The sequence below is a fragment of the Piliocolobus tephrosceles genome, chromosome 6 (genome assembly GCF_002776525.5).
Source record: "Piliocolobus tephrosceles isolate RC106 chromosome 6, ASM277652v3, whole genome shotgun sequence".
Lineage (NCBI taxonomy): Eukaryota > Metazoa > Chordata > Mammalia > Primates > Cercopithecidae > Piliocolobus > Piliocolobus tephrosceles.
In genome coordinates this window covers 99,809,292-99,819,392 of record NC_045439.1, presented here as the reverse complement: position 1 = coordinate 99,819,392, position 10,101 = coordinate 99,809,292, and the positions used below count along the sequence as shown (strand labels likewise).

The following is a 10,101-nucleotide window of genomic DNA, read 5'->3' as shown; positions in this document are numbered from 1 at the left end:
CCAGGGGATGGCATTAGGTGGAATTGTGGGAGAAGCCCAGCTAAAAGACTATTTGAGGTGACCCTGCAGGGCAGGGGTTAATGTCTCTATATGTGGGCACTGGCAAGGGGAGTCTGCAGTGGGCACTTAGGGACCTCCTATAAGTGGCCAAACCAAACAGGATCTCTTTGGAGTCAGAGTACAGACTTCAAAGTCAAAGAGACTTGGTTTTGATCTCAGTTCTGGCACTTACAAGCTGTGTGACTTAGGACATGTAACTTAACTTTTCTGGCCCTCAGTGTCCTCATCTGCAAAATGGGTGTACCAATGACACCCACACACCATAAAATGATGAGGAGTCACTGCACTAAGGCATGTGACCTGGGACCTGACAGCCTTCTGCACTTAGTCACTTTTAATGCTTTTTTCCTTCCCAGTCCACTGGCCCCACAGCCAATCTGAAGTGACTGTAGCTGTGCCCAGGCCTCAGGGACCAGGTTTCCCAGACCCCTCTGGACAGCCCCATTACGCCTCTTCCTGCCCCCTGCCCCTGCTCCCTCCCAGGCTACTGAGGCACTACTGAGAGCTCTGCAGGCTGCTGCAGCCCCCGACCTAAGGCAGGTGTAGCCTGACCCAGTGCCACCAGGGAGGGTGGTGTGCAGCATTACCTCTCAGAGACACTTTCCAGGCCATTTACTCTTTCAGGGATGAAGTAGGGGTGGCAATTGCCCTACTGGGCACCCGCACCTCTTCTGCTCTGTGATGTCTTTCTCTCCAGACACATGCTGCTTATGCAAATAGGCCCATTCACAGCCCTGTTCCCCACGCCCCGGCACGGTGACACTTTTGGGCTATGGCCAAATGGGGACACTTCCCAGTTCACCATGTCCAACACCTGGCATGACCCCGGTGCCTCCAAAGGCCTCCTCCCCCAAACAAGCAGGTCCTCATGGCAGAGGGGCAATGTCTGCCTGGAATGAAACTGAGAGCCAAGATCTAGCCACCATCCCCCACCCACCTCCCCTGTCCCTAGCCAAGCTCCTGGCTCTGCCCCTCACCTGCAGAGGAGCTCCAACAAACCAATTAACCTCTTTTGATTTGGTGAAAATGGAATAATGATACCCACATAAGCAAGACCCAGAGACAGTCAGCCTGGCACTTAGTAGGTTTTCGATTAACACTAGCAACCATGATGATATGTGATTATTAGGCCCCAAAATGGCCCATGGCTGAAGCCACCAGTAATTGTGGGATACTTTCTCCAGTAACATCACTACCACCCTCTTAAAGCACCCACGCCAAGTTAGTTGATAGAAGTTAAGCCTATTATACTAAACAACCCTTTACATTTTGTTTTTTTTTTTTTTTCCTTTTGCGACGGAGTCTCGCTCTGTCGCCCGGGCTGGAGTGCAGTGGCCGGATCTCAGCTCACTACAAGCTCCGCCTCCCGGGTTCATGCCATTCTCCTGCCTCAGCCTCCAGAGTAGCTGGGACCACAGGCGCCCGCCACCTCACCCGGCTAGTTTTTTGTATTTTTACTAGAGACGGGGTTTCACCGTGTAGACCAGGATGGTCTCGATCTCCTGACCTCGTGATCCACCCGTCTCGGCCTCCCAAAGTGCTGGGATTACAGGCTTGAGCCACCGCGCCCGGCCTACATCTTTCAATAAAAGTATCTTAGGAGCACGAAAAGAAAACAGAACAGTATAGAAGAGTGCATTCCCCCATGCCCACTCCCTAGAGGTGGCCTTCCAGTACATACTTCCGCATATAAGCATACTTATGACTCACTTTTAAACATCTACAAAGATCATACTCCACAGCCTGTTCTGTAACTTATTCTATTCACCTTATCATGTGAACTGGCCAACCTTCCACATCAACTCATATACGGAGATCTACCACACTGACTTTTACAGCTGCATAGGTATTCCACAGTATGAACAGACCATAGGTTCATGTCCATTGCTTTACACTCTTCAAAAGAAATGCTCTGATGAACATCCTTGTATGTAATTCTTTGGGAACTTTTACAAATATGCCCACAGAGTAAATAGTGTCATTTTTGTGACCAAGTATATTTGCCTTTTACATTTTGATATTGCCACATTTCAGAAAATACTGTAGAATTTACACTCCCCAACTGACAGTGCTTGAGAGTGTCTTAAAATAGGCACGTGATGGTACAGAAACCACAAAATTAGCCTGCCAGTTGGTGCAGGCCACAAAGGCACCCACAGAGCCAGCGGAGAATGGCACTGGACTAACATGTCCTTAGGGTTGTTCCCGGTGGTTTCTTCCTATCCAGGCCTCTATAGGCTAGGGGCCCAAGGGTGCCCTGAATCAGAAGGGAGTGGGGCCCACAGGGGGACTGGGTGGAGGGCAGGCCAGCATGTCCCGCCTGAATGATTTCCTGCAGCCATTGTCTCTGCCCTGCCTGGTCTCCTTGCGGGGAGTTTATTCAGGGGCCTTTGGAAAGGGGGCTAGGCAGGAGGAGGGTGTGTAGTCCTCACCAAAGGCACCCAGGAATGTGTCATAGGAGGGGGAGAAAGAGGAAGGGGGGGAACCCATCCCTGGGAGAGACGGGACGTCAAGAACCCCTGACTAATGAATAGAGTTTGCCCTTGAACCTCACTGGGTTTCGCCATTCTCAGGCACAGAACAAGAGCTGAGACACGTCTGAGCCCAGCTGCACAGGGACGGCGGCGGTTCATCTCAGACACTTTGACAGGCCGGGCCTTTTCCCTGCATAGCTCAGATCTGCCTCCGGGCTCCCCTGGCAACAGCACAGCAGCATGGCTCCCGGGTCCAGGCCCTGCCTGCTGTGAGCAGGAGGAGGGAGGAAGAGGAGCACCAAGGGGAGGACAGCTGGGGAGAGGGAGTCATTAACTCCTAGAAGGCTGGAGTCCCTTGCTTTGGCAACTTTGCCAGTGTGCTGCCCTTGGTCCTAGGCTGGAAACACGGTGAAGAGCTTCCGTTTGCTGGAGGCCTACCCAGAATGTTCCATGCACCTCAGACCCAAACAGATCTGACAAGAACAGACATAGTGAAGAAGGAGATGCTAGGCCAATGGGCCAAAGGCAAAGGCCCTTGAGGGATGGGTTGGGGTACATTTTCCCAGGTCCCCTGCCAAGTCCCAGATAGGCAGGATTACGGGGTCCTCTTCCTCCATCCTGGTCCCTGGCTGTTACAACCTCAGAACAGAGGCTACTTGTTCTCCCTTCCTGCTGGGCTTTTTCCCTTCTGAGGCTCTTGCATGTCCTGGGGTGGCTTGGCTCTGTGTTCCAATCCTGTGACCTTGGCAAGAGCCACAGTTCCTCTGTCTCCATTTTCATAAAAGCTGAAAAGAGGTTGTCCGATCATACTTCACTTCATAGGACAATCTAAAGATAAGAGAAATAATATGTGAGAAGCTTTGCACTCTGGGGAGGAAGGTGTCCTATAAATCTCATTCAGGTATTATTAGGGCTGAAATTAGGTATTTCTGCCCCCTGGGGAAAGAGGGGCAGTGGGCTGGGGGGAGGCGCTCCTCCAAGGTTGTCTCAGCACTTCCCCAGCAGGGCAGTCCTGAAACTCAAAGGCAAGAGGTCAGGAAAGTTAAGCGTTTATGTCTGTGGCCTTTGAAGCCTCTGGGTACAGCTGGCACGAGGAGGTAAGACAGAATATCATTTCGAGGTACTTTATCTGTGTTATTTCTATGCCTCACTGCAACTTTATGAGAAAGGTGTGGTTATCTTCATGTTAGAAATAAGGAAATAGAGGATCAGAGAAGCTAAGGAGCTGGCCCAAGGTCACGCCAGTCATATAAGATGCTGAGCCCACATCTGTGTATCAGCTGTACCAGTGGAAGAGCCGCCTAGCTGGGGTGCTGCGGAGAGGGGTCAGCACCACAAAGTAGTGTTTCCCCCATGGTTGCTTCTCAGGGATTGGAGCTTTTGAGTCTAAAGGTTCTGGCCTAGGGAAGCGGAATGGGGCAAGTCCCAAGAAGAACACTGCAAACCCACCTTGAGGGCCACCTGAACAAACAAAGCCACCAAGGCAAACACCATTCAGAGCAAAGAGAAGTAGAAGAAAGGACAAAAGTATCCAGATTAGAGGCTGGGAGCGTACCTAGGTGAGACTCATGTTCTCTGCCCAAGTCTTGCTCCAGAACGGGTCACTGCCCAGCCCCATGCCCCTTGCCAGCAGTGAGCTGGGTTTTCAGTTTTGTAGCCTCTAGGTAATGGTGCCTCCTTGCATCCCAGGCCAGCTTGAACAGGACAAAGCTAACTGTGTTTCCTGTAAGCCAGGGGGCTGGGAGCAGGGGTTACTGGCAGATAGCAGAGTAGAAGAAGCAGGAAGAACTCCCAGATGAAAAAATGCAGGGGCTAAAAGGGACCTCAGATACCATCTTACTCAATGCTCCTTTTCTTTTTTAAGAAATAGGATCTTGCTCTGTCATCCAGGTAAGAGTGCAGTAGTCCGATCACTGCAGCCTTGGAACTACTGGGCTTAAAGGATCCTCCTGCCTCAGCTTCCCAGGTAGCCAGAACTATGGATGCATGCCACCACATTCAGCTAATTTTTTCATTTTTTTTTTTTTTTTTTTGAGACGGAGTCTAGCTCTGTCACCCAGGCTGGAGTGCAGTGGCGCGATCTCGGCTCACTGCAAGCTCCGCCTCCCGGGTTTACGCCATTCTCCTGCCTCAGCCTCCCGAGTAGCTGGGACTACAGGCGCCCGCCATCTCGCCCGGCTAGTTTTTTTGTATTTTTTAGTAGAGACGGGGTTTCACCGTGTAGACCAGGATGGTCTCGATCTCCTGACCTCGTGATCCACCCGTCTCGGCCTCCCAAAGTGCTGGGATTACAGGCTTGAGCCACCGCGCCCGGCCAATTTTTTCATTTTTTAAGAATAGGGTCTCACTGTTCACAAATTCAGGCTGTTCTCAAACTCTTGGCCTCAAGAGAGCCTCCTACCTCAGCCTCCCCAGTTACTGGGATTACAGGTGTAAGCCACTGCACTAGCTCAATGCTACTTTTCTGGGTCCAGTAAGGGAGGTGGCTTGCCCAAGATCACTCAGTGGAAAAGTGGGCTAGAGTCCAAATCTCTGACTTCCAGCTAGGTAAAGTTGTGTCTTCCTATGCCCTTGTCATTTAACCAGACCACCTTAGGCCGTCACAGCCATTAATTTCACCCAACAAGGCAAAGAGATAGGCCAGGTAAAAGAAGTCAGTGTTGGCTAAGTGCACCACGTGTCCAGGTGTGGCCTCGGAAAGCCTGGGGCTGGGAGAAGATGCTGCCTGCCTTGAGGTCAGAATCTTTCCACGATGACAGAACATGGCTCCACACTACCCCAACACCACACTCCCATACTCCATAGTCAGATAACAGAAACCATGAATGTCCCCTGGCTGATTAAGAAACAGGCATGAGGCATTCGATCAGAGCACAAAGAGACCCTCTAATCCTGACCCACGGTGCTTCTGAGAAGAAGGGACAGGAAGGAGGGGCAGCTCTAGGGGACATGAGGATGGCGAGAGCCCACAGAAGCAGCTCTTCCTCAGAGCCTGGTGGCAGGTCTGCTGCCAGCTTGGGGCAGGAGCTGGGAAGGCCCTCAGCTGACCGCCCTCTGCTTCCAGGTCCTCTTTCAGGTCAGGCAGGGTGCCCCATGCTAGGCAGGCCTGACTTGCTTGAATGCAAAGATCTCAGGATCCCGCATCCTGTAACCTTCTCAGGGGCTGCCCTCAAGGGATGTCTGTATGCTTGCTGATAAACGGACTCATGATGGGGCAGAAAGACACAGGGACAAGTTCTGCTCAGCTGTGCCCTCCTCCCTGGGTGATGGTTTGGGCCAGCTGTCATTCTAACTGGTTGGTGCCCAACCTGTACATGTGGTTAAATATTCTGAATGTTACCACTGTCCACATTGCCCAAATCCCAGCTATCTTAAATGACCTGCAGAACCTTAACTCCTTCATCTCTGCCCCATATCTAAAGGAAAAGGAGAAGAAAAATTAACCCCACTGAGTGTTTCCCATGTGCCCAAGAGTCTTCATAGCAGCTCCAATGGAGGTAGCGATTATGATGCTCATTTTATAAATGAGGGTTTGGAGGCTCTGAGACATCCAGGGTCTGCTGCAGAGTCATGGCAGAAGCAGAGCCCTGGGCCTCAGTCCACAGCATCTTCTCCTCTGTTCCTACCCTCCAGCCAAGGTCCAAGGCCTGGGGGCTGCCCCGGTTCTGCTAAGCTGGATGCCTCAGAACCACTCGGGCTTGCATTCACACCCCCACCTCAATTTCCTGTCTCTCCTGGCTTCTCTCAGGGCCCATCGCTGAGAGAATCAGGGGTTCATCTCAGGGGTTCTCTCCCCTGCTCATCTAGGCAGGGAAGCCATTCCACCCAGCATACTTGCTTAGTTCTAGACCAATCCCCACCCCCGACTAACCCAACAGCATATTCCTGGCTGACCAGGGGGATGATACCTGCAACTTACAAAGACTTCTTCTAACTGGGATTGGCAGCCAGAGGATTTGGGGGCTGGGGTAAGGGTGGGGGCAGCTACCGAACAATAAAAATTTAGCCATGCAGAAAGGGCCAGAAAGCCCTAATCTTGGGAACTTTCCTCCTGAGGGACAAAGAGGAGGTGACGCCCGACTGCATGCAGGGTCTGTGCCTCAGCCCTCCACTGGGTACCACCTGTGCTGGGTCCAGCCCTGCCGGGCCACTGCCTTAGGAGTGGGAGCTGCGCTCGGAATGTGATTCTCCAGCTTTGCATGACACTCTGTTAGCAGAGTGCAACTCCCAAGATCCCCTGTCACCTCCTAAAGCCTCTGCCAGCCTGCCCCCCAGCACCACAAGGATCACCAGATTAAGGAGCTCAGAGCTACAGCTGAGGCGGCTAAACCCTGGGAGGTAGGAATGGGGAGGGGCAGGGAGGCCAGTGGGCAGCTCTCCCAAGGCCCTGCTGCCCTGCCTCTTCTCCCAACCCATACTGTAGGCAACTCTCTCACTCTATCCCTGCCATGAAGCGCTAACTTCTATCTTCTTTTCTTCTTGAGCTTTGGACTATACCACCAGTTATCCAGCTTGAGTGAGGAGCAGTTCAGGGAGACAGGGAAAGGGGTAGAAAGAGAGGCCCCCCAGAAACAGAAATAAGAGAGAGAGAGGCGGGGAGAAAAAAGGCAGCCCAGATGGAAGGAACAAGTGCACTGCGTATGGGAACTGGCTGGCACAGCGGCATGGGAAGGAAGGTCCCTGCTGGAAGGGAGGTCCAGGGTCTCTCCCCTGCCTGGCCTGAGTGGCTACCTGAGGTTAATTCCTAAGGCTCCTTGTGGGTGGCTCTGGTCAGCTGCCTGGCCCCAGTGCAAGGTACATCCCACAACACCTGATGAGAGAGTGGGAGGGTGACAGAGATTGGGAGGCTGGCAAAGAAGGAACCAGACCCCCTGGACACTTTACCTGAGACCCCTGCACTAAACAGCAGGGTGATGCTTCATCCCACTCCTCACCCACCACCTGGGGTTATTCTGAAGGGCTGTGGAGAGGTGGGAACTCTGAAGTTCCCAGATGAACCCTGACCCTTCTCAGCCCTGTCCCCTGCCCATCCCCACCAACCCCGTCCTAGGACCTGCAGGGGGCAACCAGGACACACCTAGGGCCCTGGCCAGCAGCTGCTCTCCCTCCAGCTTCTCCTTTGCCACTGCCAAGCTCCCTTCTGCTTGGCAGTCTCTGTGCAGAGAACCAGGGTCTGCTTCTCACCACTGCAGGTTAGGGATGAGGAAGAGCTCCTCTGTGAAGACCTGGGAAGACAGGCTCTGCCTGCTCTTGGTCCTCCCCACACTCCGAAAACAGGAGCCCGCACTAAATATCAACAGGGATGAAATCTTTCCTGCAGCACTCCCCTCCACCCCAGCCAGAATTCATTAGTCCCATTCCTGTCATTGTGCTAAATTAGCGAATGCTAAATCAACATAGTTTTGAAATGGTCACCACTGTTACCACCATCAGAGGCTTTCTGAGCTAGAAGAGAGCCAAGAGATTCCTGAAGTTCAACTCACTCCTCTTGCCAACAAGAAAACTAAGATTCAGGAGTTGGGGTCACTTGGCCTGCCTGAGGTCACATAGAAACCGGTAGCAAGGACATGCCTTATGCCCTGTCTACCAGACCCCTTTCCTTTCAGGCCAGGCCTCTATGAGGTCCTAAAAGGGAGCTTCTCTATCATATCCCACACAAGATCCTGGTCCAACCACAGGCGGCAGGGGTCTGGGGACAGGGGAGGCCGTAATGCGATCAGCAGACTGGCCATCTGGCTCGGGGACGGAGAAGAGTCCAGACTGGCTGTTTCTGCTGCCCGGTCCCAAGGGGCCCTGTGTCGCAAGAGACAGGCTGCCAGATGGACAGGCACTGGCCTGGGTCTGGGAGGAAGCCAGTGAGTCCCAGCAGTCAGAGCTGACCAACTTTCAGACATGGAGGGGTGGCGGGAAGAAGGCATAGGGAGCAAAGCCAGGCCTCCCAGAGGGCAGAGAGACAGAACTATAGGATGGGAAAGCCGCAATTCCCTGGCCAGGCTCAGAGCCTGGCTCTCCAGGTAGGCCCAGCCCCTCCCAGCTCCAGGCCTCCAGGCTACTGGCCAGCCACAAACAGGGCCCCCTCCCGGGGAAAGGCAAACACATCTCCCCTGGCACCTTCTCAGACATGCATGCAAAACTAATTAACATGGGGAGACATGCGAGCAGCCGGCCAGCTCCACACCCTCGAGTCCACGCAAACAAGGCGAGCCCTTGTCCAGGGGACGTGCACAAAGCTTTGTTGCTAATTTAGGCATCTGTCTCTGTCTGGTCTGGTCCTCCTGCCTGCGCTGGGGTTTTTCCCAGCCCCTTGGACAATGCTGGGAACAGGCCCACCGATCCCTTATTCAAATCACACCCGGGACAATGAGCTCATTGTGCAGGCCACAGAAAAGGGGATGCTGGGGGGTGGGAGTGTATAACGGGGCATCAGGGAGTAGAGAAGGGTGGGGGGTGTACAGAAAATGGGAACCCAGGAAAGTGTTTACTAACACAGCCCCTGCAGCTGCCTTGGGCCCCTTGCCCCCTTCCAACCTGGCTTGGAGCTGGGGGGAAGTGCTGGGACTCAGAGGTGGGGGGCCCCAGAGTAGAAGGCTCGAACCTTCATTTTATTGACCTCTCCCACCTTCAACAGTTTATAGCTACCTCTGCACATCTAAGGCCAGGCACATTTTTTAATAGGGTGGTTTGGGGGCTTGTTTTATTCTTACTTCAGGCCTAAATGTGCAGATCCCAACTGCAGAAGAGGAGACAAGGCTGAGGGAAGAGATGTTGGCGGCTGTGCAGGGTGGGACCTGCTGTCTCGGCCATTGTCTTCAAGCAACGTTTCATGTTCTCCTCCTTTCCAGCTAATAAATTAGAGAGGAGACGGTGAGCTGCGAAGGGAGAGGCTCACCATGGATGGCGGCAGAGGGCTAGAAGGCAAGTCTGGGAGCTCACAGCAGATGGGGCTCACCCAGCCCAGCGGCTGCTCACACCACACCTGGTCAGACACTCGCATGCAGCCTCACACAATGAGCAGTATGGAAAAAAATCCACAAACACACGTACACACACACGCACATACACACACACACGCATCTCCTGAGGTCCCTGAGGAGGACAGCTGGGCTTTGAAATGCCCTCCCCCTTTACTGCCACCTCCCCCAGCTCCTTGTTGCACTGAGCACGCCTAGACAAGCCGACAGAAACAGACACACATAGCCTGACACTGACACACAGACACACACAAAAACACACACACACACATCCAGAGGCAGCCCCAGACACACACACTGACAATGGTGTAATGAATGCGGGAGGGCGAGAACATTCAGTCAAAAGCCCACACCCTGGCTGCCCAGCACCGGGGTGGCTAAAAGGTTATGGAGAGGCTGTGAACTGGCTCTCCCAACAACCTCCTCCCCAAGGCTCCCAGGACTGCTGCCGGTGACACAGGAGGTGAAGTAAAATACTGTTTCAGGCATCCAGATGGAAGCAAATTCCTCCAGAGACAGAAAGTTTGGAACTGGTCTCAGCACTTAGTCAGTATTGGCTGAACTGTCTGGAATTTTTTTTAATTATTATTATTATT

General features: G+C 53.1%; 1 long non-coding RNA gene across 1 annotated transcript in view; it reads right to left on the bottom strand.

Moving 5' to 3' along the window:
- Positions 1-1,936: 1,936 nt before the first annotated feature.
- The window catches only part of LOC111522918, a 19,806-nt gene continuing 11,641 nt past the window's right edge, over positions 1,937-10,101 (bottom strand). Inside the window, exons 6-7 of the long non-coding RNA XR_002725366.1 lie at positions 9,239-9,376; positions 1,937-3,362 (exon numbers count right to left, since the gene is read on the bottom strand). This is a non-coding gene — a long non-coding RNA (uncharacterized LOC111522918). The remainder of the gene's footprint in view (positions 3,363-9,238; positions 9,377-10,101) is intronic.